Raw genomic sequence first — 26,158 nt, 5'->3', positions numbered from 1 at the left:
CACAGCACTGATAAAGCTTATCTGACTTTGTTTGCTCACACAGATTCAGATAACCTTCATGGCTCTGTTCTATGGTATGATAAAGTGCAAAATGAAATTAAAGGCCTTTGGGAAAGCTACAGTGCTATCTGAATTGCTTGCACACCAGAGTGCTGAGTCATGCTTGGTTTCAAGTCAGAATTCCCACTGCATCCCCTTATTCATCTACCAGAAATTATTCCAAACCTTGCGTCACAGATAGTGATGTGTGATCTTCAAAAAGTTCAGAGGTTTGATTTGTCTCGGTTGGGATAAGCAGCAATCCCTCTGAATCCTTTGAAGTGTTGTTCTTATGCTTCTGCCCCCTTAATCCAACTAGATTCTTCCTGCTGTCTGCCCACGAAGCACTTTACTCAAGGAACAGTTGATTTCCTGAATCCATGCTGCCTGAAGCAATTTCAAACACTTCTAAGTTATGTGTTATAATCTCATTTCTTACTGATATTTCTCCTTTAACATAAGCAGGTATATAGGTCACCAGTATCCTCTCAGGATCCCTTCTCAAATATGGAATTAACATTACCTCCCCTCAAGTCTTATTGGACTTCCCCAACCTGGGGATTAGAAAACTATCAGAAGGTCCCCATGCTGTTTACTTTACAATTCATTTAAGTTTATAATGCCTAGTCAATGTCTGGTAGTTTAATTGTCCAACTATCTGCATTATCATACGGCCTTTTAACATTTCACCTCTATAGTCTCCAGGATGTGACCTTCAACTTCCTTTGGAAATACTAAAGCAAGAATTAATTCTCTCTCTCAGCAATATCACTCATCTGTCACTGACATCCTGCTTGTTCTCTCCCACCCCAGTGATTCCACTAGCTTCTTCCCAGCTGTTTGTGATTCTGTGAACAGAACTGCTTCTTGGGGATGGGTGGACTTTCATAGGTTTGTGTCCAAATTAGGGCCAAGTATTTAAAGTTAGACATGCGCAATTGCACACATCCATCTGTGCGTTCCTGATATATGGGTTCAGATAACCAATGCTCATATGTAAACTCTGACACCTTACTTGCGCACACATCTGTTATTCAGCCGCAACTTACATGCACAATTGCATTGCCAAACTTTTAAAATAGTCCTCTTTTTTGTATTTATTTCAACCTACAGAAGTGTCTCGTGTCTCATTTATAATCCTGTTCTCCTATCTTAATAGCATCATCTGACTTTACAGTTCTCCTTGCTACTGCCTATTTCCTTCAGCTTTTTCATCTTCAGTTTTTTTTATTTGTTCTCTGAATGAGGCATATTCAGTTATAGCTGAAAAGGTGCATCCCGATCTCAGGATGAATAAGTAAAGAGTGGTAACAGTAGAAATTATTCTCCACATGATGCAGTATATGAATCTCTCTCTCTCTCTCTCTCTGAATCCCATTCAAGCTTGTTAGACCAGTCGGGGGGCGGGGGGGGAGTGTTAAGTCCCATTTACACCTCTGGGCTGGGAAAAGAGGACAAGAATCTGTCTCTTCATCTTTATTTACTTAAGAATGTAAGCCAGTGGTGGGCAACTGTCAGGGTAATCTGCTGGCGGGCCACGAGACAGTTTGTTCACATTGACCATCTGTAGGCATGGCCACTTGCAGCTCCCAGTGGCTGCAGTTCACTCTTTCCGATTCACCCCTGGTCTAGATAATACTTAGTCCTGCCATGAGTTCAGAGGACCGGACTAGATGACCTTTCAAGGTCCCTTCCAGTCCTGTGATTCTATTATTCTGTTTTCATATTATTTTGATTTGATTTTTTTTTCTTTTATATGTTTACTCATTGAAGAGTCTTCTGAAAGTCACAAAAATGGACCTGATCCTATAATCTTCCTTCAGGCAAATCTCTTCATAAAGTCTGTCTGTCTGTCTTAGGTTTTATACTGCTGCCTATCTTCACAGTAACTGAGTACCTTTCATGTGAAATCAGCAGTAATAGTGAAATCCCTGGTGGACTTCATGGGGTCTGTGGCACTTCTCCCTTTCTGGGGATTTTAAATTTTATTAATCTAGTTTTTAACTAATTAATCAATGAAAACACTTTATTTTAACGGTTAATTTCTCTTAGTTGATTTTACAATTAGTCATCTGGAGCTAGAGAAGGGCTAATGGGAAAAATTACTTTATATATATCTAAGTTTCATCATTATTTGTGAGTAGTTCTGTTGCATGCAGAGTGAGGCCACAGGCTTGTCTACATAAGTAGATTGCTCCAGTGCAGCTGCACAATTGCACATCCTCAGTGCAGACAGGAATTCTATCTGAGTAAAGCATAGTGGATTACCACTAGAAGAGCAATCCTATCTTCTATTTATAATCTAGTCCTTTGGTGAATGGGATGAAATCCTTTCAAACATGTTTATGAAACGGATGTGTGTCCAATTGGCTGTTTTCACTTTGCAAACCTCAGCTATTTGAGTCTCTGTCTGTTTATGAAATGGATATGTGTCCAATTGGCCATTTTCACTTCGCAAACCTGAGCTATTTGACTCTCTGTCTGGGCAAAAGAGACCAGAGAGCCCTGAATGTCAGTAACCTTTGCATGTAAAACTTAATTGAAAGTGATCCCTCTCTGTGAATCATTTCAGCTTCAACAAAATAGCATATATCAGTGAAATTACATTTAGTCAAAAATGTTCTTACCGTCTATAATGGGAATACTAAAATTACAGCCTTTTGTTAGGGTGGTAGTCGGGCAGCACTATCGAGCATTGTCTGGCAAAGGAGTTTGAGCGTCTGGGTAAGAAGGCTCATGTCACCAATATGTAGGAAGCAGGGAACAGTTGTGGTTTCTCTTCAAATCTTCTTCCCCTTTTCCTGCTTGATGATTGACTCTTCTCTCCTGCTGCCTGAAGTTTTATTTCTTTGTATTCTCCCTCCAGGTTGTTTCTCATGCTTGTCCTGCCTGCTATTTGACCCCATCCCTTTATTCCTCTATGCTTCCTCTCATGCCTGTTCACTGCCCCTGAACACTTTCCCCCCAGAGCCCTATCTCCTCATGTGTTCAATCTGCTAGTATACTGGCAAAGCTTCCTGGCCTTCTAGCCCCACCCTCTCCTGACAGTTTTACTGCACAGTCAGTTGTAAATTCTTGCCCAGGCTGGCCCCAGCGAAGGCTCCCTTCTCTCCCCATACCTGCTCTTGTCTTGAACCCAGTGTACTCTCAGTTCAAGCCCTAGAAATGCATCTAGTGTAACTGTCCAACTGGTGGTGAATACTGTTTCCTTTCATCTATTAATATATTCCCAATTCTCAAAAGATGATTTTGGAGCTTGTAAGCAATAATTCATAACACATGTCTGTTAGGGGGCTTATTCCTTCACCCACTTACTTCCCTGGTCCTTCTCGCATGAACAGAGAGCAACAATACCCGAAGTCCAAAGGTGCAAACAATTCGATGTTTATTGGGGTGAACTTCCAGCAAGCATGATTCCAGTTTCCTTCCTTAGTATCCTCCTTCCCAGCTCTGACACCACAGAGCCTTACACCTGTGTCCCTGTTCCCATTCCTACCCTTAGCCAAACATGATTCCAACTTCCTTACTCCCATTCCCTGTTCCCATTTCCCCCTTTAGCAAAACATGATTGCAATTTCCTTACCCCCATTCCCTGTTCCCATCTCACACACCCACATGCCCACCCCCACCCACACCCAGTCACTTCCTCATTGACTACAGATTATATAGTAAAACTTGAGTTCTGCTTAGCTATACCTTAACCAATCATTTTCCTGAAATTTAACTAACCAATCCTAACATATTGTAACATGATTATGTAACCAATTATATCCCACCACCTTAATTAGTTTACACCCAGCAAAATTAATTATACAGCAGACAGGAACAATCACAGAACCAGACAGAGATTATACAGACAAACAACAGCAAAGTGGGAACTATAATGACAAAACAATACAGAAGTGAGGATTTCACATCCCAGCTATTGATAAGTGAGTTCTTGCCAGACAGGATGCTATCAAAGTAAGTTTCCTTTTACATTTTCTAGGCACTTCCCTTTCTCTGGAGGTGATAGGAACTATCAGGACAGGATTGTATTCCTAACAGCCGAATAGCACCTTATTTCAGTGTGACTAGTTTGGAATGTGAGGATGTGACCGTTCGCTTCCCAGCTTATGGCTGCCTCTGCTGCTTAGCCAAAGGCCTTAGCCTAAGAACAGGGCCACAAACTGTCACAGTAAGAGAAGGCCCTTACACCGGCAGACTGTGATTTCTTTCTTTTATACCTCTAGAACTAGTCAAGCGATAAGAATACACCTAAATTCTTAGAGTATAGGCCTTTACAGACAGGCCTGAATATCTATATCCTAACAATGTCTAACACAGGAAGGTGACCTGATATCCATTGCTCTGTTATACATTTTTAAAATCATATCACTTATGGATCTGAATACCCTGTGTATAACATTAGCTTGTCATAGAAGTTTGCAGAAATCTCCTGCCCTCTGAGGTTCATGAGTCATTTGATCCCAGGATTGTAGAAACAAATGCAATACTTTCAAATGAAATTTCTAATTTATAGACATTCAAAGCAGTTAAATACTTTGAAAGCCAGAGGAGAGAAGAGGTACCTGGGCTCTCTCTGGCAATGTTCACAATGTGCAACTGTGAAGGAAGGCTATACGCTAAACAGTAAAAACATCCCCTATACCAAATCTGGGTTTAGGGCATGGCAAAGGAAAACTCTTCATTGTGTGGGGTGGTACAATTCCTTCCCAAGCCACAGACCTGTATTACCAAAAAAAAAAGGAGTACTTGTGGCACCTTAGAGACTAACCAATTTATTTGAGCATGAGCTTTCGTGAGCTACAGCTCACTTCATCAGATGCATACCGTGGAAACTGCAGCAGACTTTATATATACACAGAGAATATGAAACAATACCTCCTCCCACCCCACTGTCCTGCTGGTAATAGCTTATCTAAAGTAATCATCAGGTTAGGCCATTTCCAGCACAAATCCAGGTTTTCTCACCCTCCACCCCCCCACACAAATTCACTCTCCTGCTGGTGATAGCCCATCCAAAGTGACAACTCTTTACACAATGTGCGTGATAATCAAGTTAGGCCATTTCCTGCACAAATCCAGGTTCTCTCACTCCCTCACCCCCCTCCAAAAACCCACCCCCATACACACACAAACTCACTCTCCTGCTGGTAATAGCTCATCCAAACTGATCACTCTCCAAGTTTAAATCCAAGTTAAACCACAACATCTGGGGGGGGGGGGTAGGAAAAAACAAGAGGAAATAGGCTACCTTGCATAATGACTTAGCCACTCCCAGTCTCTATTTAAGCCTAAATTAATAGTATCCAATTTGCAAATGAATTCCAATTCAGCAGTTTCTCGCTGGAGTCTGGATTTGAAGTTTTTTTGTTTTAAGATAGCGACCTTCATGTCTGTGATTGCGTGACCAGAGAGATTGAAGTGTTCTCCGACTGGTTTATGAATGTTATAATTCTTGACATCTGATTTGTGTCCATTTATTCTTTTACGTAGAGACTGTCCAGTTTGACCAATGTACATGGCAGAGGGGCATTGCTGGCACATGATGGCATAAATCACATTGGTGGATGTGTAGGTGAATCTTGGGAGACAGGCCAGTCCTTGCCTACAGACAGTCCCGCAACCTGAAGCAAATACTCACCAACAACCACATACCACACAACAGAACCACTAACCCAGGAACTTATCCTTGCAACAAAGCCCGTTGCCAATTGTGCCCACATATCTATTCAGGGGACACCATCACAGGGCCTAATAACATCAGCCACACTATCAGAGGCTCGTTCACCTGCACATCCAATAAATAAATAAATGGACACAAATGTGAATAAATGGACACAAATCAGATGTCAAGAATTATAACATTCATAAACCAGTCGGAGAACACTTCAATCTCTCTGGTCACGCAATCACAGACATGAAGGTCGCTATCTTAAAACAAAAAAACTTCAAATCCAGACTCCAGCGAGAAACTGCTGAATTGGAATTCATTTGCAAATTGGATACTATTAATTTAGGCTTAAATAGAGACTGGGAGTGGCTAAGTCATTATGCAAGGTAGCCTATTTCCTCTTGTTTTTTCCTCCCCCCCCCCCCAGATGTTGTGGTTTAACTTGGATTTAAACTTGGAGAGTGATCAGTTTGGATGAGCTATTACCAGCAGGAGAGTGAGTTTGTGTGTGTATGGGGGTGGGTTTTTGGAGGGGGGTGAGGGAGTGAGAGAACCTGGATTTGTGCAGGAAATGGCCTAACTTGATTATCACGCACATTGTGTAAAGAGTTGTCACTTTGGATGGGCTATCACCAGCAGGAGAGTGAATTTGTGTGGGGGGGTGGAGGGTGAGAAAACCTGGATTTGTGCTGGAAATGGCCTAACCTGATGATTACTTTAGATAAGCTATTACCAGCAGGACAGTGGGGTGGGAGGAGGTATTGTTTCATATTCTCTGTGTATATATAAAGTCTGCTGCAGTTTCCACGGTATGCATCCGATGAAGTGAGCTGTAGCTCACGAAAGCTCATGCTCAAATAAATTGGTTAGTCTCTAAGGTGCCACAAGTACTCCTTTTCTTTTTGCGAATACAGACTAACACGGCTGTTACTCTGAGACCTGTATTACCATCCACTCTGGTGCCCCCATCCTATAAGACTGATGCAAATCCTACTGAAAACAATGGAAAGACTCCCACTGACTTAAAGATATTTTGGATCAGGTCTCTAATGATGCAAGGAGAATAAATAGTAGATTACATGTAGTAATTGGCTCCACTTTTATTCTGTTTCACCTAAATTTAAACTCCCTTTCTCAGCAGCACAGAAGTAACCAGTACAGAACTGGATTCTAGCACATAGTGATTGGCCTGTGTGCAATCCAGTCATCCTTCCCACCACCGTATAGAAGAACCACCCAGGTACCACTACATACAAGCGGGAGTCCTTCTTGCAGTGGAGCATGGAGCAGTTTTACCTATAAATGAATGAGGGGGGAAATTCCTTATTTATAAGATGTATAGAGATAAATTAGCTACAAGAAGCTGCCTAAATCAGGTATAACACAACCCTACAAAAGAAAGGATATTTAAACTTAGAGCATCTGATGCTGTGGCCTTAACTTACCCAGCTGTGCTGCTTTTGAGTAGAAAGTCTAGTTACTTTAACATATAACGAACATGAAGACGTACATTTCATGACAGAATCTAAATATCTGTCCAAGTGAAAACCATGTCCATTACACTAGGATGGTTATGCACATCAACCTAGTTTGCATTGTTAGAGTACTTTTGCATCAGATATGTCATCAGATATGCCATTTCCCATCAGACTTTCACGTATCTGTTGCACACTCTCTCTCCCTCTCTCTTTTCACTTCTCATTGTTTTAAGACCAACTGTGATGAAGTTGGAGCTGTATTTTGACAGCTGTTTCCCACAAGTTTGAATAAATTTTATTTATAACAAAGGTAAATTCTTCATTTCAAAACATATAAAAAAGTGCTTCTTGATTCAGCGAACTGACTGAACTTGGAATTTCAAGTATATTATTAGAAGTACAGCTACACTTTAAAAGTTCCATTTAAATGGTGACTTAAAACTTTTAAGTATAGTGTGCAGTCTCTGTGGCACTATAAATCACTGGGCATTTAGAGGTCAAAAGATTACAATTTATGCAGGAAACTGGTAAGCCAAGGTTGTATAAATAAGCTCTCTCTTCAGTGACCTAGTCATTAGGCAAAAATGCATTTCTCTGCTGTCAGATGCAGAAATGTTAATATGAAAATAGTTTCTTCCTCTTTGGTGGACTGCTTATGGATAGTTACATTGTTTATTGTAGTGCCCCACATCCAGTGGACTATATAGCTCATTCCATAGAATTATAACCCTTTATAAACAAAACATAAACATTCACTACAAAGTTCATATTGTATGCAAATGGGAAAGGAGCTTTTATTGTGGAATTATATTACTATACAGTTGTCTATCATTTGTAAGAAAGGCATAACATGATTAATATTAATATTTTACATTTATATATTATCTTTCAGACTAAAGCATTTTACTGTATTCAAAAACGTTATATACGAAGCACTTAGTCCATATTAAAAATATGTTAAGATGGAGACAAGGTTAAGAGTACTGCATATCTCAGTAATTGAAAGGTAGAAACCATTACAGAGATGTAATTATCCCAAAGCCAAGCATAATAAACACAGAAAATTTTGATTTAAGGTTACACTTAAAAGAAATCCAAGCAAGTTACAATAATATATGCACAATTAAGGTACTCAAGTACCTTAACTGGCCTTTAGGGGCGCTACACAATAATCATACACCTATGATTAAAGCATATTAGTATCTTTGGACCCCGATTAGATTACATGGATTTTTAAAGTCAGATTGACTTTATGTATTTCCCCCGCTGGGCACCGCTACAGGGCAGAGCACTCTCACTGGCTGAACACAGCTTCAGGGCAGGACATGTAACTCGACATTTCTAAGCAAAATGAACGCATTTCTGTTAGGTTGCGTCTACACCACAAGCTACGGGTGCGATTCCCCTGCTCGGATACACATACGTGCGCTAGCTGTCCCTGAGCTAGCGCACGTACTGCCTACATAGCTATGGTAGCACGGGCAGTGGCGGGGGGGGGGGGGGGGAGCACAGCCTATTTGTGCCATGTACAGACCCGCCGGTTTCAGGCTGCTTTGTACTTGGCAGGGCTCAGCTGCGCCTCTGCTGCTGCTACCCCAGCTACGCTGCTGTTTATACTCCTGCTAGTTTGATATGAGCTAGTGCAAGTATGTGTACATGAGCAGGGGAATCACACCCCTGCCTTGAGGAGTGTAGACATAGCCTTCGAGGCATACACCATGTTGTCTGGTGTCTAAGGTATACGTGGAGACTTGGGTTCTATTCCCAGTTCTCTCCTGACCTGCTGTCTGGCCTTGAGCACTTCTGGATGGCTTCCGCCTCCCGTTTGCCATACACTTCTTGAAATAGGTACCACCTCTTCCTATACGTTTGTACCACAAACTAGCACAATGTGGCCCTATGGCACTGCCGTAATACGAATAACAAGAATAAACATCACACAGTTATCCTAATTGCTCCACAGCTTTGACTTATCCTGCAGTTGATGATACGCTACCACACTGTGGTATATATCTCAAAGCTGTTCCATCATAATGTTTATAACAGCTCTTGAAATAAACTGACACATATTTTCAGCCCCATGTTACTAGGATTGATACAGGATTTACTCCGTGCAGTTGTATAGTCTGTGTCATGCAGGAGGTTCAGACTATGTGATCATAATCATCCCCTTCTGGCCTTAAAATCTGTGAATCTGTATTAATTGTCCTCTAATTAAATATACATGGGGCATTATGTGTAATATTAACTGAAGAAACACATGGAATGTATTATATCACCATTTTTAAGCAAAGTTCCACAATGAAGCTCATGTGGAGTTTTGCTTGAATATGGTACAATATTAGCAGACCAAGTACGGTATATGTACACCGTAGTCATATATGTAACTGTGGAGAGAGAAGGTACATAGGGAATAAACAAGCATGAGATACAAAGTGGGACAACATATCTACTATGTATAACATGAAGACATTACCTACAATTACATTTAACTTTTTTCCAGATTAAAACAATAAGAAATTTATTTAAAACTCATTAATGTATTTAGTTAAAACATTAGATGGTCCAAACAAAAACACAGTAAGAACAAATCAAGCTAAATTTAACAATGTGTGAAATATTTTTTACACAAGCTTTTGCAGTATTCAGTTGTGGGATCAGCCCAAGCAATTTCCATTAACTAGGTTACTTTCAATCCATGAATTATATGGTTGGAAACTCTAGCTTTAACCTTGTTTACAGGACTCCAGATGTGGTTCATCTGGATCCTTTGTGTAAACTAAAGAAGTGAGACAGCCTCTGAGATTCCAATGGTGAATGTTGATAATGTTAAACTTGTTCATTGCACTAGAAATTACTTTCTGCTCTATTGCCAATTGCAAATAAATTTTTCAAGTCTCAACACAGTTGAAATGCTTTACTAGTAACCAAAGATATGAAGCATCATAAACATTTTGATTCTCTTGCTCCCTTTGGTTTGTTAAAGAATGGCAAAAGACATTTTTAGAGAGCTGCCATAATACTGAACCATCCACCTGAAATTGTACTAAACAAATATTACTCCATTTATTTAATTATAAAATAATGATGTCTGAAACTCCGAAGACTGAACTTCACTTCCATTTGAATAATCACCTGAAATCTTGATGATTATCTCAATTTATTTGAAACTCCTGAGTGGGCAAAATGAACTGGAAATCTCTAGAGATGGACCTCAACCAAAACCTCAATTCCAAACATCCCTCACCGAGGGAAACTTCAGATCTGGATTCAGATCCAGTTCTGAGGCTTGATATTTCACAAGACTATCTTTTCTCATGAGAACTCCACATTTCCTGCCCTTAGTCCTAGCTGGCACTCAGAAGTATGGAGTCACATAACTATGAAATATAAATATTATTTAAACGTTTCTGTACCTCAGAAAAGAAGGGTCACTGAGTTTTGGTTGAAGGTTAGCATTGCATGTCATGACACTTGAACTGATGAGCACCTCACATATCTTGTAAGTTGTAACACAGGTTTTAAGATTCCTTTTCTTTTCTTTTTTCATGAAGACCCATTACCTCACTGAGCAGAACTGGAGCTACTGAAAATTGCCACTTTCTGTGGGCATACAGACATGAGTAAAAGAATCCTTCTTCTACTGGGTGCTTGCAACTGTTAATTAGGAAAGACTCATCTAAATTCTCAGTCTTTTTTTACATTGGCTGCTGAATACTGAAAGTTTTCATTATCTGAGATGATAGCTAACAGTCTAACTTGTACTCTTGTCTTCGTATCTTTTAGTGATTGGGAAACAGATTTATAACAATACATGGGTGCACTGAATTAGAAAAGACAGTTTTAGAGCAGTGACATGTTTTTTTTCCTACAGTGCACACTCCACTGAGATAAGTCAAATATACTGTATGAAAGTTGTATGAATTTTGAAAGGTTTACCTACCCGCTCGTTTGTTTGTTTTTTTTCATTCTCTTTTCACATCTTGTATTTCCTTCTCTGATTGCAGTGGGGGAATTTCTTTTCTAGCCTTTGGGCTATGAGAGTGGGTAGGTTGATTGCTGCTGCTAACAGTGCCACTTCATAGTCCATTGCTAGAAAGAGCAAAGCAACTGGTGAACTAAATCCTTGCTCTTGAAACTGAGCCTATCAGCTCAGTGACAAATAGCTTTCACTGGTCTGGAACTTGGAAAATCATGATCCCATCCACAGTTCACCTTGAAGCATTGCTTCTACTCTGTAAAGTTTTTCAACTTATGTCCAAACTACTTTTATATCTTGAGTTGTGAGAAAGATCAGTGAGGTTCAGATGATCCTTAATAATAATTTACATTTTTAAAAACACCACTTACTAAACCATAATATAAATCTAGTTTTCAAATGTGGCTTCTGTGGCACAATGAACTTTTACACTTATAAGACATGCAATGATTTTCTAAACTGGCAAATGGACATTTGAAATTTAGGCTCCATGTGGTCATTTCCATCAGTCTGGTAAACTCAATAGAAATTACAATAGAAATTGTATTATATGGTACCAGTAGTTTATGTTTTAATTGCTTTGCTGAGTTAGGACAATACTCCGAGCCAATTGTACCTCTGTATTATTCCTGATAGGTACATACTTCATACTTAACTAACTTCATTAGTTTCTACCACGGAACATTTTTTTCTGGTTGAGTGTTCCTTATTATATGTATAGGAAATATCTCTCATATTTATAAAAACTTTCAAACACTATGAATGACATTCATTTTAGATGAAGGGGGAAAAAAACAAAGGTCAAGCTCTCCATAAGAGAGCATAATATGTATGTTTTCTGTAACAAGCTGAACCAGAACTGAAAACAAATAGCTGATGCCTCCAGCAGATTCCTAGAAATATAAATATAAAGTACCCAGAGAGCAAAACTATAAGTCACATATCTACATATGCCAAAAGCAGAACTTTCTGACTTGTTCAAAATTGTTAGGTTCATGACCAATTTGTCAAAACACAAACAAATTTAGCATTTGTGCATGCAAATATTGATTTAGGCACACTAATTCCTATGTGTACCCCTAAAGTATGTGCCAATTTGTTTAAGCAAATAATCCTTAGACTGTGAGTTTTTCAAGACAGGGTCCATCCTTTTGTGACTTTCCAGACAGTGGCTAGCATATTGTGGACACCACCATAAACAAATAATCACAGAATCATAGAAATGAAGGACTGGAAGAGACCTTGAGAGGTCATCTAGTCCAGTTCTTGTAATGAGGAAAGATCAAGTATACCTAGACCATCCCTGATAGTTGTTTGTCTAACCTGTTCTTTAAAACCTTCATTGACAGGCATTCCACACCCTCCCTTGGAAACCTGTTCCAGTGCTTAACTATTCTTATAGTTAGAAAGGTTTTCCTAATATCTAATCTAAATCTCCCTTGCTGTAGCTTAAGCCAATTACTTCTTGTCCTACCTTTAGTGGACATGGTGGAGAACAATTGATCATAGTCCTCTTTGTAACAGCCCTTAAAATATCTCAAGGCAGTTATCCGATTCCCCCTCCATCTTTTTTTTCTCAAGACTAAGCATGTCCAGGTTTTTTCACCTTTCCTCATAGGTTTTCTTAACTTTTATCATTTTGTTGCTGTCTTCTGGACTCTTTCCAGTTTGTCCACATCTTTCTTAAAGTGTGGCACCCAAAACTGGATAAAATGTTCCAAGTCAGGCCTCGCCTGTGCCAAGTAGAATCATAGAAGATTAGGGTTGGAAGAGACCTCAGGAGGTCGTCTAGTCCAACCCCTTGCTCAAAGCAGAACCAACTCCAACTAAATCATCCCAGCCAGGACTCTGTCAAGCCGAGTGGGACAACTACTTCCTGTATCTCACATACAACACTCTTGTTAATGCACCTCAAAATGATATTAGCCTTTTTTGCAACTGCATCACATTGTTGATTCATATTCAATTTGCCATCAACTATAACACTCTCATCCTTGTCAGCAATACTAGTGCCTAACCATTTAGTCTACATTTTGTATTTGTGCATTTGAATTTTCCCTAAGTGTAGTACTTTGCACTCATCTTTATTGAATTTCATCTTATTGATTTCAGACCAATTCTCAAATTTGTTCAAGTCATTTTGAATTCTAATCCTGCCCTCCAAAGTTCTTGCAACCCTTCCCATCTTGGTATTACCTGTACATTTTATAAGCATACACTCCAATCCATTATCCAAGTCATTAATGAAAGTGTTCAATAGTAGGGGACCCAGAATATACTGCTGTGGAACCCCACTTGATACACCCTCCCAGTATGACAGTGAACCATTGATAACTACCCTTTGATTGTGGTGTTTCAACGAGTTGTACACCAACCTTATAGTATTTCATCTTGTCCATATGTCTCTAGTTTCTTTATGATAATGTCATCTGTGGCTGTGTCAAAAGCCTTACTAAAATCAATATATATATCATGTCTACTGCTTTCCCCATCCACCACGCTAGTAACCTTGCCAAACAAAGAAATTAGATTGGTTTGGCATGATTTGTTCTTGAAACATCCATGTTGGCTATTACTTATTACCACGGTATCCTCCAGGTGCTTACAACTTGATTGTTTAATAATTTGGTCCAGTATCTTTCCAGGTATTGAAGTTAGACTGACTGGTCTATATGTCTCTGGATCCTTTTTGTAAAGATAGGCCCTATGTTTGTTGTTCTCCAGTCCTCCAGGATCTCACCAGTCCTCCATGAGTTCTTGAAGACACTTGCTAGTGGTTCTGAGATTGCTTCAGCTAGTTCCTTAAGTATGCAAGGATGAACTTCACCAGGCCCTGCCAACTTGAATACATCTAACTTAGTAAAATATTCTTTAACCTGTTCTTTCCCTATTCTGTCTTGTGTCTTCCTTGTTTTTAATATTAATTATATTAAGTATGTAGTTACAATTAACCTTTTTTAGTGAAGACTGATGCAAAATAGACATTAAACACCTCAGATGTCTTGATGTTATCCATTATTAACACTTCTTCCCTGCTAAGTGGTGGACTTGTATTTTCCTTCTTCTTTCTCTTGCTCTTAATGTATTTATAGAACCTCTTCTTATTGACTTTTATGTCCTTGCTAGGTGTCATTCATTTTGTGACTTAGCCTTTTGATTTTGTTCCTACATCCTTGCACTATACTTTTGTACTCATCCTTAGCAATTTGTCCATGTTTCCACTTTTTGTAGGATTCCTTTTTTTTTATTTTCAGGTCATTAAAGAGCTCCTGATGGAGCCATATTGGCCTCTTACTATGCATCATGTCATTCATTCTCATCAGGATAGCTTGCTGTAGTGCTATTTAATATTGTCTCTTGCTGTTGATTTCTGCTTTTTAAAAGTCTATTGTCCTTATTCTGCTGTGCTCACGCCTTCCTTTCCTTACAATCATGAAATCTATCACTTTCACCCAAATTGCCTTCAACCTTCAGATTCCCAATCAATTCCTCTCTGTTAGTCAGAATCAAGTCGAAAATGCCTGTGCTTCTGGTTATTTCCTCCACCTGCTGAAACAACATGCTGTCCCCAATGTATTCCAAGAATGTATTGGACATCTTGTGTTTTGTTGTATGTAGCCTGGGCAGTTAAGGTCCCCATTCATACCAGGTCTCATGTTTTAGATATGTTTGTTAGTAGTTCTAGAAATGCCTCATCCACATCCTCCTCCTAATTTGGTGTTCTATAGCAGTGGTTCTCAACCAGGGGTATGTGTTCCCCTGGGGGTATGCAGAAGTCTTCCAGTAGGTACATCAACTCATCTAGATATTTTCCTAGTTTTACAACAGGCTACATGAAAAGCATTAGTGAAGTCATTACAAACTAAAATTTCATACAAATAATGACTTGTTTATACTGTTCTATATACTATGCACTGATATGTAAGTACAATATTTATATTCCAATTGATTGATTTATTTTATAATTATATGGTAAAAATGAGAAAGTAAGCAATTGTTCAGTAATAGTGTGCTGTGACACTTTTGTATTTTTATGTCTGATTTTGTAAGCACGCAGCTTTAAAGTGAGTTGAAACTTGGGGTACGCAAGACAAATCAGATACCTGAAAGGGATACAGTAGTCTGGAAAGATTTTCTAGTAAACCGTACCACGATTTCCCCCCGTTTTAATAATAATAAACAACAACAATAATTAAATGTAGTTGTGATGAAACATAGGTTTAAAATGATCATATATGTTTACATTAAAATATATTGCTAATTTAATTTTGTGTTATCAAATTTACAAATAGTAAAATTAATGTAATTCAACTAAAAGGAGAAATGCAATTTATATGCAGTAGGGCAAGTGAATTAGGATGTTTAGAAGACAAGTTCACAGTCCTATAGGGCTCTAAATATTAAAAAACAACAACAACAACACTGATTAATTGCACTTTCATTTCTTAAAAAAAAAGATTATTGTAATTTTCTATGGTGTGTTTGATTTGCTATATAACAGGTAAAAACAAAATATTTAACTTAAACTCTGGCATTCCTTTTAACGAGGTGTCACTGAGACGTTTTAAAATACAACATAACACAAAGAGTTAAGATAATATTTACTAGCAAGTGTGCTGGAGAGGATCCAGCCTGATGAAACAATTTCAAATGCAGTCAGTGCTGGCAAAACACCTCAAGTCCAGCTTATTACTCATTTGTTATATTCTTTTGATTGTCTCTTAAGCTCTTTTTTGATGAGAAAGTTGAAGAAAGTTTTCCAAATCCACAAGAAATTCTCCATATATTTTTCTCAAAGGAAATGATTGCTTCTAAATCTGCCATTCATCTCATCCACATAGGATCAATGTGGATTTTCACATGAGGTACATCTTTTAGCAATCAATAAAGTGATGTTGAAAAGTTTAGCTTGAAAATTGCAGTAACTAAATGTATATGTAACTTTCATGTAAATTATATAGTTCTATCTGCACAATATCAAAAGTTGTTTGAATCTCTTGTCATCAGAATCCAAGTGATTATGGGCAAGACCATATCAGTAATAGATATTAAATCTTATGGAGTTTGCATTTTTGACAAGGAAGAGGATGTGTGTTTCTTTCAGAAAAGTTAATCTCTTGAGGATAAATACATTCCCTGAACAAAGTGAAATTGGGTTATTTTATATGAGATAGAAATAGAAATAGGATTTTTACAAAGATTTAAGTAGCAAAAGATGGAATCTGAAATAATGCTATAAAATTATAAGTCTGAGGTAGTTCATTAGTGACAACACTAGTTAGTTATATCTACCTTTGAGTCATGATAGTGACGATTATTATTATTTATTTATTTAGTCTCATCAGATCGGATTCTTTTCTCAATAACAATGGTGTCCATCCAGAATAATTTTGCTGAAGTCCAGGAATTATTCTGGAATTAGGCTGGTGTAAGGAAGAGGCAAATCTGATCCATAGTCTTTCTTGCCTCTAAAATGAGTTATTGATTATAATTAGGCTACTCAAACTTATGAGACGTTCTGGATTGTTATATAGAGGCTGAGTTTTTCACAAATTAATATTTTCTAGCTCTACTTGCACTAGTTTAAGATCAGTCTAAGCCTAGCTCCACCCAGTTTTGGCCTTCTACCCCACATAACCCTCTCTTCTGCCGCTTGTCAAGAAGAAACCTAGAAGACACGTACCAGCAGGTGATGTGTGTCACTGAGTACTTATTTACATTTAAAACGCTGTAGCTGAGCCGGTGCAGCACTTCAGTGTAGACACTACCTACACTGATGGGAGGGATGCTCTTGTTGGTATAGGTAATCCACTTCCCCAAAAGGCAGTGTATAGATTGATGGAAGAATTCTTCTGTCAGCCTACCGCTGTCTACATGGGGATTTAGGTTGCCTTAAGTATGCCATTCAGGGATCTGGATTTTTCACATGCCTGACTGATGTAGTTAAATCAACCTAATTTTCTAGTGTAGACTAGGCCTGAAGAAAATTAACAAGGCAATGGGGGTTTCCAATGGCTTTGGTTACTGTTTTGTATGTTCCAAAAGGAAATGTAGGGGTGCACATTGGATTCAAGCAAACCGGATCAATTTAGAAAGAAGCATTCACTGTCATGGCTGTTTGGCTAGATCAAATGTCACAAAGTAGGAGTATAATGTTAATCAAATTTAATCTATCTCCTTTGTAGATTTGACTACTCCTGTACTTATGGAGATGGGTACAGTAAGGGAAGGCTGGAGATCTTCTTGGTATTTAGAGAATAAGTGGGATATAACAAACACTGTTATCTTACCTTCCTGAACTAGGCAGAATAAGTGAGGAGTAGATGATCAACTCAGACATGCATTCTGGAAGCTATGCCAGAGCAAGTAGCACAATCTGTGCACTATGTTCCTGGTACAGTGAATTTGAGTTCAAAAGGAACCTCCCAGACCTGGGAGATATCTTTAACCCTGTGGGATGAATGGGGAATTGAATTTTTTTGCCAGCCCTTACAACTGCAAAATTGAAGGTATTCCCAAGAATATGATGGGAAGGAATGTATTTTCATCAAGACATCTTTCCTGTACATGTACTCATTCCCCACACTTCCCAGTAGTCCAGAAAGAGGTACTGAAAAGGTAATGAAAGACCATCCAGAACCAAGCCCTCTGATCCTACCTCGCTGTCCGTTACATCAGGTAGAAAAACATTTCATACTAGGGTTGAGATTCTGTGCTCCACCTCTAACAGGTGCACCCTAGAACTCCCAGTCTGGAGGAGGGAGAGCTGTGGTGGCTTTAAGCCATCTCTGCATCCTGCTGATCCTAGGCTGTTCCAGGGGCTTCAGAGGCCCCCCTCATAACTTAGACAGCCCCGGGGCACTATGAGCTGTCACATTGCCTGGAATCTCCACAGAACTTTTGCTCTGGCCCTGCCACCGATATGTCTCCCCTATCCAGGAAAACCCTAATGTCTCCTATGTGAGAGCTTGTGAGAGGATACTCAGGAGGTATCCTTATAGCTGTCCTCCACTGTGTCTGTGTTGGGGAAATCCTCCCCTGCACGGAAACAGGACTTCTAGGGCTCTTTTATGCCACTCTGTCCCTTTTACAAGATGTAAAGAGGTCAGAGTAGGTGTGAAGATCTCACCTTTTTAACTTTTTCCCAAAACTAAAAACATTACTTCCATATTGATACCAATTATTACCTCTCTCTCCCAAAAATACGTGAATGGGTACATGCACACACAAAATATTGGCCAACTCCTACCTGACCTGCTTATGTAAGTAGTTGGTTAGATACTGTGATGATGGCCACTATAAAAAATCCTAAAACACAGATTGAGTTGCCCTGTTAACTTAAATAGGAGTATGTGAATAAGGCAAGCAGTTTTTGGCCCAGTATATATCTTGCATATAAAATATATATTATATATTTATAATTATTTAATTTACTCCTCAGGCAATCCTTTTTTCCCGTTCAGACTATTAGAATATGTGCACTCCAGTGCATCCTATTTAAGTCAACGAGGTTGCATGAGTGACTGAGAGCAGCAGCTGACTTGTTATAGTTTTCATGTCCTTTGTCTTTTTTGCAAATTAATTTACCTTTAGTTAATACTGATCATGGACACTCATCAAAAATGAGAAAGAACCACCCTTTTCAGTATACTTAAATAAAAGAGGTGAAGTCCTAATTATTCTAGATATTGAGCATGAAGGTTGCCTCATACCAAAGTAATGAAAGTTATTTTTCTTCAGGGAAAAGGGAACAAGGAAGCACTCAGTGATGAATACAGATCATCATGAAATTACTTCACATATGCTAGTTAAAGAGACAAATAACCATAATTTTTTATATAATAAAATGGAAAAAGTAGCATATACATTAAGCAACTTTTTGACATCTCTTACTTTAAATCTAAATGCTGATATTTGCTCTGTATTCTGCACTCTAAATTTTTCATTAACTTGGATGCTCACACTAAATTTTGAATTTGGGTTTCAAAAATGTCCCCAGGTAGAAAGTGTTGGATAGCTGAAGCTAGAGCTTCAAGTCCAGAAACGCTGCTTTGACTGGGTTGCTGGTAGCAGTTTTTTTTTTCTTTTTTTGGTTTTCAATAATAAATTCTTGTAGTATACAAACATTAGGTACTCAGAAGCATAAAGTGGGTCTTCTGTTTTCTCAGGTCACAAATCAGAACTTCCAAGAGTAACAGCCTTTGGTCGTCTAAAAAAATACACTAGTCATTGACTGAAAACTTTTCAAAAGTCTCGCCTTTGAGTCTTTGACGCCTCCTGTTTAGCTTGTACAGGCACCACCCTCTTAGCCTCCAGAAACTGGGACATAACCAGTGCAAACTACTTAAAACAGAATCATGTAGCAACATCTATGGTGTCCTATTAACTCAATGTCTATTCTAGTTGAACATCTGGTTTTCCTAAGGAGATGAACCAGTAGGAGAGAAGCTGCAGGGAGGCCACCAAAATAGATCTTTTCCTTTACCTTCCTCATCCACTGTCTCCACCTTTCTTTGATGTTTCTTTCCTTCCTTTCATTCTCTTGCCACAATTTGGCCTTTGTTTAGGTCTTTCAACAGACTCATTGTCTCAAAAGCTATGGTCTCATTACTTACTAGATCAGTTCCTCCATTATCTCAAGATCAGTCCCTTCCTCCTTTGAAAAAGCAAAAATATGCGTCTCTAGGTACTTCTTTCTGTTCTAAAATTCCAGTTATTGCAATTGCACTATTTCTCATCTCCTGTGCAGCTCTAAACCTTTAGAATGGGAGGCTTAAGTCTCAAATTGTTTCTCACTCCACTTACCATTCTTTTCTTAATCCTCTCCAATCCACTTTTATTCTGGTCATTGTACCAAGGCAGTCCTATCAGTACTTTGCTTTGGACTAAATCAAGAGATTTCATTTTGGCTTTTATCCTTATTGACAGGTTTCAGAGTAGCAGCCGTGTTAGTCTGTAGCTGTAAAAAGAAAAGGAGTACTTGTGGCACCTTAGAGACTAAGGTGCCACAAGTACTCCTTTTCTTTTTATCCTTATTGACTTATCAACAGCTTTTGACACTTCTTTATTGACAAGACATGTTTGTTTTTTCTAGTTACATTCCAATACGATCGCTTCCCCCCAACCCTCCATGTGTCTAAGAGGATATCCTGGGATAACAACCTTTCTTTCACATCTCATTGCTGTCTCTGTAGATGTCCCAAAGGGCTCCTTAGTTCCCTAAATTTTTCTTTTTCTTTCAAGTGATTGCCTGCTTGATGATGTCATCTATGCTCAAAGTATCCAATATCATAGGTAAGTTGATTATATTCAGTTGTATTTCTTCTTTTTTTCCCTTCCCCATTAATAAATATATCTGTTTCTACCCTGTTATTTCTTGGATGAAAACCTGTTCTCAATTTTAAAATGACCAAGACACAAATTATTTTCCCTATCCCAGCTTTCTTTCATCCTTTCCACTTGCCAACTTTTATTATGGTTGACGATACTTCCATTATTCTGGTTGCTGGTTTTAGGAATCTTCAGCATTGTTCTTTTATCAGGATCTTCCTCTCCCCACTGTTATTACTCAGACTATTAAATCTTGCAGATATCACCTTCTAAATAGTTCAGCTTGTTGCCATTTACCCAGGTTCGTCTTGGCAGATTTCAGGCTTTACTCTACCAGAAATCATGATCAATGTGTGTGATTTATCATTTAGATTTCTGCAGTGCTATCAATCCTGGTCTTTCAATCTCCTCTCTTCAGCCATTTCAAAACTATGTTGCACTTCTAATTTTTGCTTTGCTTTGCTGTTCAAATTGACACATCCTCCCATCTCTCTCTTTTTTTTTCATTTTAGTTCGTTAACTTCCTACCCACCTGTGCTTTTGCTTTAAAATTCTCATTATTACATTTAATGATGTCCTGCATACTGGTAATTCCTATCTCTTTTCTTTTGTAAAGGATCATATATGATGAAGCTAAGAATGACTTGGCTATTCGCTTTTCACTTTAACATCATTTAATATATTGGTTTTCAGATTTTCAGAAAAGGGGACAAGCTGGACATGTACTGAGTCATTTGCACATTCAGTGACCATGACTGCCTATGCAATTATGGTAGTTAGTGAAATGGAAGGCCAGGTTGGCAGCTGAGAAGCCAGACATAGATGTACCCTCTGTACAGAGCAGAACTGGTCTTCATGCCAGCTTATGTAGGGCTAGTGGGAAAAGTTACCTGAGGAGGAGGTTGGGGAGTAATTCATTGCAAGCAAGTGGAGAGTTTGAAGATCTGTGCTTATGCCCCAGTGCCTCACATAAAGAAGTAGAGTGGCTGCAACTGCGAGCCCATCCAGGGGGTAGTGGTGATGGGGGAGAGTGGAGGGTATTGTGTGACAGATTTGCATACTGGCTGTGCATTGGGAGGAGCAGTTTCTCCATGGCATACTCTCCTTTTGCCTCTACCACAACCCCATGGGGTAAAGGTTGCACTGATTGAGAGGGGCATGTAGTATATAGAGCACTCTACAGCATGATCTCCTCTGGACTCCAGATAACCATGTGGGAGTTAACACATTTCCAGTCAATATTGTTTTCTGAAGGGTCGCCTCCCCACTGTTTGTATTGAATAAGTGTGGAGTGGGGAAGGCGGACCTCTAATGGCAGCATGGCTCCTGGTGGAGCTGTGCTGCAACTGGGAAGAGGTCTACTGAGCAGCACATAGGGGGAGGCCCTCTTTGAGGATACTTCATCATCTCAGGGCTGGGAAGAAAGTTACCCACAGATCCCCAGGATCCTCAGGTTTGGAGACCTACATACCCTGCTCCTTTTACTGTTCCCCCAAATCACTCATAAAAACAGCCATACTGGGTCAGACCAATGATCCATCTAGCCCAGTACCCTGTCTTCTGATAGTGGTTAACGCTTCAGAGGGAATGAACAGAACAGGCAATCATTGAGTGATCCATCCACTGTCGTCCACTCCCACCATCTGGCAATCAGAGGCTAGGCCCTCAGAAGCTGTTGATTTTTTTTTTTTTTGTCCCTTCACAACATCTCCTGGCAATGAGTTCCACAGTTGGTCTATGCATTGTGTGAAGAATTACTTCCTTATGTTTGTTTTAAACCTGCTACCTATTAATTTTATTAGGTGATCCCTAGTTCATGTGTTATGTAAAGAAGTAAAAAAAAAATTCCTTATTCATTTTCTCCACACTATTCATGATTTTATAGATTCCCTGCCCCGTAGTTGTCTCTTTTTCCAAGATGAAATATTCCAGTCTTTTTAATCTCTCCTCCTTCATTTGAAAGCTGTTCCATACTCCTGATCATTTTTGTTGCCCTTCTCTGAACCTTTTCCAATTCTAAGATATAATTTTTACGATGGGGTGACCAGAACTTCATGCACTATTCAAGGTGTAGATATGCCATGGATTTATACAGTGGCATTATATTTTCTGTCTTATTATCTAGCTCTTTCCTAATGGTTTGTAACATTCTGTTTGCTTTTTTGACTGCTGCTGCACATTGAGCAGATGTTTTCAGAGAACTACCCCCAATGACTCCAAGATCTCTTTCTTAAGTGGTAACCGCTAATTTATCTCCCATTATTTTGTATGCATAGTTGGGATTATGTTTTCCAGTGTGCATTACTTTGCATTTATCGACATTAACATTAGAGAGAGATTCTGGGAGTTGAACCTCTGGGAATTTCCTGGGATGTCTGTCCTTCCATGAGTATTTTCCTTGCATTCCTGATAAATCATTTATACGATTATTAACATAGGACGGAAATGATTTAGTCTTATTCACATTGGTCCAATGTCAAAAATTACACAAAATATTTATCAAGCTAGCCGCACCCAGCTGGAGGCCCAATACTGTCAGTTACAATTAGTGAAGATCAATATTCACTTCCTGGGGAGACGTGATTTTACTTTAGGAACTTTTTGACTGGGAGGTTGAGGAAAAGAGGTGTACAGTCCTTTTCTTTTAACAAACTCACTTTGGATTTATATAAAACTGTTTTGTGGGTCTTTATCTCATGACTTACTTTCATTTTTTTCCTTCTAAGATAGAAGTCAGATTCTTATTTTAAATATGTCGTGCATGTATTTGACTTAAAATATGCCAGCCTTTCATGGTTTTACAATTTTAAAGAAAAAGCCTATACATTATATTAAGATCCCTAAATGATAAAATGATTGGATTTTGCAAATAGGTTTTACAGTAGGTTGGTTGCCCTACAAAATAATAATGCTAATGATGTGATGTCTGAGAAGCATATATATATATATATATATATATATATATATATAGTGGCAAAACTAATAATCTCCAGGGTGCTCCACTTCCATGAAACTCATTTCACATCTCATCCATTATGGAGGATCCATAATAAATAGTTCACTGTTCCTCTGTTGTGATATGGGGACACCAAAGCCCAGACCCAGAAACATGAAAAGTAAAAAAGATCAGAACCAGTCATTTTCAAAGGCAAATGTCTATGAAGTCTCCTTCTCATTTTACGAATGTGTGAATAATAAAATTCTTTATGGAAATATCACAGTTGAGAACAAAAGTCAGTCATTTCTCTCAGATTTCCATATGGATTAGAATAAAACTTCCTTCAGATGGGCTGTTGCTGCCTATACAGGGCCAAAATCTAACCTGTGTAACCAGTTTAAGTAGAGTAACTCCATTGCAATAAATAATTATTCCATGTTTACCCCAGTTTACAGTAATTGAGATCAGAATGTTGCCCACATTAGGAGTCACATAGGCTCCTGCAATGTATAATTTATTCTTTTAATCTGATTTTACTTGTAGGATATATATTTCATTTAAAATCATTCATACAAGAATGGAATTTGGCCCACTGGCTGCATGTTTCAAAAGAAGGCTAGACATGTAAGAGAGCCATCATAGTTAATCATGTGCACACTTCAGATGTCCCTTAAACCCAACCACCCAACTCCCTCTTTCTTCAGTAGTCCTCCAAGTTCCATTTTGCTATGATTAACTGATATAAAAGAGGCAATAGTTGCTACCCATCAATGCCAGAGGCAACCCACAAAACTCTCATGTTATGTGGGCTCATCAAACTGCCATTTTAATATGTAAGATATACAAGCACTGAGATCAGAATAGCATAGTTATGAGAAAGAAAAGGAGTACTTGTGGCACCTTAGAGACTAACGAATTTATTTGAGCATGAGCTTTCGTGAGCTACAGCTCACTTCATCAGATGCATACCGTGGAAACTGCAGCAGACTCCTCCTTGCATCTCTCGATTCCAGCGGTGCCAAGCCAGGATCGGTCACTCAATTCCGCGGATCAGGTGATTCCGCAGTTTCTTTGAGAGCGTGTGGCACAAGCTGTCAGCATAGTCTGTGTGGATACCACACAGACTATGCTGACAGCTTGTGCCACACGCTCTCAAAGAAACTGCGGAATCACCTGATCCGCGGAATTGAGTGACCGATCCTGGCTTGGCACCGCTGGAATCGAGAGATGCAAGGAGGAGTCTGCTGCAGTTTCCACGGTATGCATCTGATGAAGTGAGCTGTAGCTCACGAAAGCTCATGCTCAAATAAATTCGTTAGTCTCTAAGGTGCCACAAGTACTCCTTTTCTTTCTGCGAATACAGACTAACACGGCTGTTACTCTGAAACCAATAGTTATGAGAGTGAAGCCTTCTTGAAGTCAGTGCTGTAACCATGTTAAATGACTGATTGATCAGCTAATTAATAATCTGCTCTTTGTGCTTGAGTGACGTCTGACTGAGGTGGGTGTTTGGTATTGGTCTCATACAGTGTTTAAGGTAAAAAGGGTATATAAATCTTACTTACTCACATTTTAAAGTATTTTGGTTGTGCATTTTCTTTTTGACATATATGCAATATGGAAGTTATAGTTTTTAAAACTTTTTTCGAACAGTCAGTCAGTCAGTAATATAGGCTTTGGCTGAGGGAAATCCATTAATATGTCTATGCACAGCACAAGCTAGATTTCTTCCTTTCTACAATTATCACAGTAGGGAATGTTGAGTTGTATCTTCATCATTTGTAAACAAACAGCTAGTACATGTTACCATTGTGGCAGCATTTGCAATATGAAAATTATCTCAGCAAATAATAAATGCTGTTTTGCAAACCCCAAATAAATCGACATAATCTCTCATGGAAATAAAACCCTCTTGATAAAAACAGCTTTTCAATTAAAAAAAAAAAAGCGAGTCACCCCATGTTTCACTCTGAATCAAAACAAACCTAGAGAGATAGATACTGTTTTCTGCTATATCTTTTCATTTTTCTATATTGAGAACAAATGACTGGTTAAATATTGACTAATAGGCATAAAGACAATGTAGATTTTTATCTAAAGTGATCTGAAAACAAAGCTAACAATAAGAAAACCTCCAAACCTGTCAATAAGCTGATGAGCTTTCTTTTCCTGACACATCCTTTGTCCATTTTACCACTTGGTTTTATAGCTTTTGCAAAACAAATGAGACCATCAGGACATTCTCTTGTTAACAGCCGAATCATTTGTTAGCATAATATGCAAACCAAAATAATATTTTAAAGTATAGAATATAAATGTATGTGTAGTATGTAACACACACACACACACAGATATATATAGATATAAATTTTCTACAGCATTAGTATTTAAACAATGTGGTAAAGAAAGGGGAACAATCCCTAGCAATGATATTAAGCATTCCCATGGAGCTTAGCTTGTGCAACACTTAATCACAATAGCTATATACCAAATCCATTTAGACTCTGGCATTTCTTTTTATCAAGTTTTACTTTTATCCACATATTGAACTTCTTTAATGGAAATTACCCATATGCCATACTGTGCATGCTTGACTTATTCTGCATTTGCTTAATGGCTTCATTTCGTGATTTAAGTTGACTTTGTAGGGACAAAGCAGATGAACAATATCTTGATAACAAGGATGGCCTAAGAAAAAGCACTCAGCATCAAAAAAT

The sequence above is a fragment of the Eretmochelys imbricata genome, chromosome 4, assembly GCF_965152235.1.
Source record: "Eretmochelys imbricata isolate rEreImb1 chromosome 4, rEreImb1.hap1, whole genome shotgun sequence".
Taxonomy (NCBI): domain Eukaryota; kingdom Metazoa; phylum Chordata; order Testudines; family Cheloniidae; genus Eretmochelys; species Eretmochelys imbricata.
Note: the sequence above shows the minus strand (reverse complement) of the source record.